Consider the following 7,352-nt stretch of genomic DNA (forward strand, 5'->3'; position numbering starts at 1 on the left):
GCAGTAGAGGATGTGGCTCTCCGTACACAGCGCTGTACTACAGTACACTTGTCAAGTGTAGGTGATAATATGTTCGATTGCTGTGCACGTGTCGGAGGGGGCATGGAGCAGCCTCATCCTCCCCAATCAGGAGCAGGGACCAGCATTAGTGAGAGGATGATTGACGGCAGAAATTGGATGCGCTAAAGTGGGAGAAAAAGACTTTTTACTAGTAACATTTCACTAGTAACAATGGATCGACAATGTCTTTCAATTAGGTTCAGAACAAAAGTTCACAGACATACACAACTGTATAGTAATACAGTAGTTACATCTTTAAGTACAAAGAAAAAAAGTATTGTGGGCCATTTACAAATGTATATAATGTGACTTGCAAGCAAGTTGCAAGCAAGATCAAATATGTCAAAGGGCAGCACTTGTAAATTGGTCTTGTCATGTCTTGTTGAGCATGACAAGACAAAGTCTCTGTAGTGTTAGTCTGCAGTGGTAATACATTTAGTAATACATTTAGGTAATACATTTTAGGGTAAAGTAAATAGGTAAAAACAATAAACATATGCTGTATGGTTTTCATCTTATACTATTCTTATACCCAGTCTAGGAAATTAAGTTGGCAACCATCAGGTCATTCTGTTGTGACATGTAATAATATAACAAAATATACAGCTTCTCTAATATATCATTTTCTTTGTTCATTTGCTGTATCATTCAACTGAATTCCTCATTCCTCATTTAAAACTAAATCTTACCCTGCAGAAAAGTTTCTCTGTTGGGGGGGTTCAATATTTCTGCTTCAACTGAAGTGCCATAATTATGTGCTGTATAACTGCTTTACTTAGTGTAATCATTTTTGTAATGGACTGATAATAGACTTTTCCCAGTAGTTGATTCTATATCTTGTTGTTAACAGTAATATATATTCTTGTTAATCTCATTTTCTCACTTTCTTGCCACTGCCTCTCTCTGTCCTGTTGTACCTGTTATCTAACAGCGCGTGGTGTGTAGGAGGGGATTATATCCATGGGTTGTGAATATCAGCTGCATATGGTGTAACAGAAGTGCACTTTTTTAGTCCATCGTACTGCTCTGCTGGAGGCCCAAAGCATTTATCGCACTTATACCACGCAGTGAGTTCAATCCACATTTGGCTTGTCTTGTGTCAGGGTGATATAATGCCGCATAGATGAATCAGCATGTTTTACACCAGTTGAGTCCATTTTTGTTTAAAGCCATTAAATCATCAGATGATTTTGATATTTTCTGCCTTGTATAAACAAATGTAATCTTAAGTCTTATTAGACAGGAAAAAGTGGAATGTATTTGTCCAAATTTTTGACATTTCACAAAGTTATAGAGATGTCAGAATAGCAAACAATTTATTAACATTTTAAAAGACATCGACAGGTCAGCATGCACTGACACTTGTGTTAGCTGAAATAGCAGAAATAATAGTGTTTCTGTTAAAACTGTAAACGCTTGACTCATATGGTTAGGTTTAAGATGAAAGAGATGTATACAGGGCTGCTGAAATCAAGCCTAAATGTGCTTAGTTAGCTTTATGAACATTTTTAAAGATTTGGTACTTGGCAAACTATCACAAGGGTTATGGTTGTTGGATAACTAAAATTATGTTTTTCAGAATGTTTTGTGTTTTATCTCATTTTACTTTTACAAATTTGTGATAATGGAAGAATTTAGAAATGGGTCAATTAGTTTTTAAAAACAATGTAACATACATATGATCTGCACAGACAGACAGAGAGATAGATAGATAGATAGATAGATAGATAGATAGATAGATAGATAGATAGATAGATAGATAGATAGATAGATAGATAGATAGATAGATAGATATTTAGATAGACAGACAGACAGACACAGACAGACAGACAGATAGATAGATAGATAGATAGATAGATAGATAGATAGATAGATAGATAGATAGATAGATAGATAGATAGATAGATAGATAGATATACAGACAGACAGACATATAGATAGATAGATAGATAGATAGATAGATAGATAGATAGATAGATAGACGGACAGATGGACAGATAGATAGACAGACAGACAGATAGACAGACAGACATTTAGATAGATAGACAGACAGACATATAGATAGATAGACAGACAGACAGACATTTAGATAGATAGATAGATAGATAGATAGATAGATAGATAGATAGATAGATAGATAGATAGATAGATAGACAGACAGACAGACAGACAGATAGACAGACAGACAGACAGACAGACAGACAGACAGACAGACAGACAGACAGACAGACAGATGTTGGTGAAGCACCAACCAGGCCGGTGAAAACACAGAGACTCAAACTTGGGTTTCAGCAGTGGATATTGTTAATAGTGACTAAATATATTTATTGTTAAACTTTATTTATTTTAGCTGTAATGCCTTTTGTATTTGGTTTGATGTACAGTAATGTAAAGTGCTGAAGTTTACTAGCTAGCATGCAGAAAACTTCATGAGGGGTTAAATCTCTTGACTGCATTGCTGAGATGATGGAATAAGTCATTGGCACCTTAGAGGTGTGTGTGGGAGAAAAGAACCTGTGTGTTCTAAATGCAGTCTGTACTGCATGCAGTGTGGGTTTCTCTACGCCTCTTTTTATGTAAAGCTAAGTGGTAGAAAGACTTGGCCATTGCAGAGGCTGTTTGTGTTCTTTATAGTTTATAACTTTGCATTAATTATAACGTAGTCTTACAGTGGCCTGAATACTAGTTTTGTAGTTTTGTGATTTACAGTAGTGACTGCTTGTACAAATAAACTCATGAGCAAAAATAGAAGAATTTGTAGTACAGTGGTACCTTGTAACTCAACATTTCTCTTCATTGAGAAATTTGTACCCTTAAACTCAACGTTTCCCTTAAACTCAATGTGTTCAGTTTGTTTTAAAAAAATTTATTTATTTAATTTCAAATTAACAATGAACTCTTGCTTTGTTCAGCACTCAGCTTAACTGGTGCGGTAAAATGCCATCAAAGTGTGCATATGAGACGAATCTGCATTTGTGTGGAATAACCGTCAGATTCACTCTGAAAGCGTTCACATGTATCTGTGTTTACCTGGATTTTCCTCACTGTTTCACTTTTAAACTTGTGTTACAGCTCAGGGTTCTGAGAAATTGTAAGAATCATTTTTTTTTCAGTGTTTTTATATTATATTTGTATTATTTTCAGTGTATAAGTGTCAAAAACAACCCCATTATTTTACATAAGCCTAAAATATATGTAAGTCCACGGGACCATAGAACGCATTAACAGGTTCCCCATACATCCTTATGGGAAAAAATACCTTGAAACTCAACACCACTCCCAGAACCAATTGACGTTGAGTTTCAAGGTACCACTGTATTACTATCAAGTAAGAATTGGCAAAATTCCACTTTTTAAAACTCAACAATTCGTGTCCTCAGTTCCCAAATGATCAAAACGTGTTATTAATAGGAACAGTGATGTAACATAGTGGTATACATATACTTTGTACTTTTGTCAGTTAAATAAAGATTTAAGAGAATTAACAAATCATAGATTAATTTTATTGCATTTTACAATATGTTCCAACTTTTGGGGCTTGTATATAAAAATCACACATAGAAAGATGATTTTAAAGTTCATTTTAAGCAGACTATATATATAAACTTTTATTTTATTTACACTAAATTGTCATATACTGTACAATATACAATATAGGGACGTTGTAGCGTAGTGGTTAAGGTTCTGGACTAGTAATCAGAAGGTCACTGGTTCAAGCCCCACTACTGCCAGGCTGCTGGGCCCTTAAGCAAGGCCCTTAACCCTTAATTGCTTAGACTGTATACTGTCACAATACTGTAAGTCGCTTTGGATAAAGGCATCTGCTAAATGCCGAAAATGTAAATGTAAATATAAAATACATTAGATATACAACTTATACATTTAAAAATTCAATATACACCGATCAGGCATAACATTAAAACCACCTCCTTGTTTCTCCACTCACTGTCCATTTTATCAGCTCCACTTACCATATAGAAGCACTTTGTAGCTCTACAATTACTGACTGTAGTCCATCTGTTTCTCTGCATGTTTTGTTAGCCTCCTTTCATGCTGTTCTTCAATGGTCAGGATCCCCACAGGACCACCACAGAGCAGGTATTATTTGGGTGGTGGATCATTCTCAGCACTGCAGTGACACTGACATGGTGGTGGTGTGTTAGTGTGTGTTGTGCTGGTATGAGTGGATCAGACACAGCAGCGCTGATGGAGTTTTTAAACACCTCACTGTCGCTGCTGGACTGAGAATAGTCCACCAACCAAAAATATCCAGCCAACAGCGCCCCATGGGCAGCGTCCTGTGACCACTGATGAAGGTCTAGAAGATGACCAACCCGAACAGCAGCAATAGATGAGCGATCGTCTCTGACTTTACATCTACAAGGTGGACCAACTAGGTAGGAGTGTCTAATAGAGTGGACAGTGAGTGGACACGGTGTCTAAAAACTCCAGCAGCGCTGCTGTGTCTGATCCACTCATACCAGCACAACACACACTAACACACCTCCACCGTGTCAGTGTTACTGCAGTGCTGAGAATGAAGGGTGAAAGCAGGCTAACAAAGTATGTAGAGAAACAGATGGACTACAGTCAGTAATTGTAGAACTACAAAGTGCTTCTATATGGTAAGTGGAGCTAATAAAATAGACAGTGAGTGTAGAAACAAGGTGGTTTTAATGTTATGGCTGATCGGTGTAATACATTTTATATAATATGCTATGTTATATAATGTGTGTGTGTTCACAAAGACTTTTTTGCTTTATATATAACGTTTAAAAAAGGAAATTTATAATATTTTAAAACATGTTACAGTACAGTACTGTTAGAATCTCAAAATGTAATTGTAATATCATTCTTTTGTAAAACAGCTTGTATTTAATGTAATAGCAGAATGAAAGGCTTTATGATTTGATTATGCAATTTCAGGCAAAACAGTAAAATCTTTGAAGCAGTTCTGTAGTGCATGTGTGTGGAAATTTGATCAGTAGCCTCTATGGTAAGTAAGGCTAAAATAAACCAGGTCATTTTGTATTGTGGTCCAATAGGGGGCAACACAGCTTCATCCTAACATGAGCCAATGAGAGGAGGTGTGAGGGAGGGCTGAAGCTTGTTCAGAGAGGTGAGCTGATAAAAGTGTGATCGTGAGCAAGCCAGCCATCCAGTCAAGTCAAAAATCGTCTGAGGAGGGAAGAGACTGAGGATCTGGTCTTATAGTGAAAGAAAAATGGCAGATAAGGAGACAACTATGGGTCCTGCTTTATAGCCTCAAGGTTTGACACTTCCTGGAGTTCTTTTAAGCTTACTGGTGAATGCAAGACGAAAAAGAGAAAGAAAGAAGAAAATGAAAGAAGAGTAGAACAGGCAGAGCTCTGGTGAAAGCTGCTGCTTCGGTTGAAGTTATCTTGATGTTTGCTGGGTGAAGAACGTGTTGAGGAACATGGAGGAGAAGAAGGAAAAGTTAACTGTGAGAACCTCGTACAGACAGTCACACTCATTCAGTGTACAAACACTCGTTCAGAAAGCTGCACTTCCTGCTGCACTCTTTGGACTGGTTGTCTGAGCCCATGGACACTAACTACACTAAGATATTCCCAGTTACAAGCCAAGGATATTTCTTCAAATAATCTATAATATAAACATTGACTACTTTGTTTGTTTGTTTGTTTTTTTGTTGATGTTATTGCCACATGGTTTCTTTTGCTGTTATTTTTGTTGACACTTATGTATAAATTGATCTTTGAGTGAGATGGAACATCTCTACCTGGACTCAGTCTTCATTGCTGTAGAGCATCTTGCTGTGAGAGAAGTAGCAGCACTTTAGCAGTTATCTTAAACTCAGGATGGAGGCAGATGGAGAAGTCGATGCGACCTCTCCCAGCCTGGACCGTAAAGACTTGGCAGGTTCGGACTCTGCATCCTCGACCTGCTCAGATGTGTCCATCGCCCCCCCTGCGGTGCAGCCTTCTTCACACAGCAGCAGGACCTTCAGCAGACTGCGTCTCTTTGGCAGAAAGTGAGTGTGATTTTGTTAGTGGTGTTATTTTGCGTTTTGAATTGGAGAGGAAGAAAAGCATAGCCTCACCCTAAAACCAGACTTTCAACTAAACGTTTGTTGAACCTGAGATGAGTCAGAACTTGTACTGTCAAAGCAGGTTTTTGCACTTTGCTGTTTGCAGTTAAAGTTAAAAGGATTGGGATTGAGGCTTGGGATTTTAATCATTCCTTCAGCCGTTCTTCATTACTGTTTATTAATTTTTTCCCAGATAACCAACGCAACTTTTCCAGATAATAGATCAAGTTCAAAATTTGTGTATAAGAGGTTGAAAATTGAGCTCAAATAATTAAAAAAAGATGGTAAAATCCTCCAAGGTGTGTAAAAGTGTAGAACCCCTGTTCTGTAGTGCATTGTGTGGAAATCTGAAATGAAAAATAAACCTGAAATAAACCAGGTTATTTTGCATTGTGGTCCAATAGGGGGCAACACAGCTTCAACCTAACATGAGCCTTGTTTAGAGTGGTCAGCTGATAAAAGTGATTCTGAGTCATTTTCTAAACTGTCCACTAATAAAAGACTGGATTATAATAAATAGTATACAATACATACTGTACATGTGAAAAAAACACACACACTAGTATACACTGATCAGCCGTAACATTAAAACCACCTCCTTGTTTCTACACTCACTGTCCATTTTATCAGCTTCACTTTCCATATAGAAGCACTTTGTAGTTCTACAAAACTGTAGTCCATCTATTTCTCTACATATCTTTTAAACCTGCTTTCACCCTGTTCTTCAATGGTCAGGACTCCCACAGGACCACCACAGAGCAGGTATTATTTAGGTGGTGGATGATTTTCAGCACTGCAGTGGCAATGACATGGTGGTGGTGTGTTAGTGTGTGTTGTGCTGGTATAAGTGAATCAGACACAGCAGCGTTGCTGGAGTTTTTAAACATTGTGTCCACTCACTGTCCACTCTATTAGACACTCCTACCTAGTTGGTCCACCTTGTAGATGTAAAGTCAGAGACAATCGCTCATCTATTGCTGCTGTTTGAGTTGGTCATCTTCTAGACCTTCATCAGTGTCGCAGGACGCTGCCCACGGGGTGCCGTTGGCTGGATATTTTTGGTTGGTGGACTATTCTCAGTCCAGCAGCAACAGTGAGGTGTTAAAAAACTCCATCAGCATTGCTGTGTCTGATCCGCTCATACCAGCACAACACACACTAACACACCACCACCATATCAGTGTCACTGCAGTGCTGAGAATAACCCACCACCTAAATAATA

The sequence above is a fragment of the Trichomycterus rosablanca genome, chromosome 1 (genome assembly GCF_030014385.1).
Source record: "Trichomycterus rosablanca isolate fTriRos1 chromosome 1, fTriRos1.hap1, whole genome shotgun sequence".
Lineage (NCBI taxonomy): Eukaryota > Metazoa > Chordata > Actinopteri > Siluriformes > Trichomycteridae > Trichomycterus > Trichomycterus rosablanca.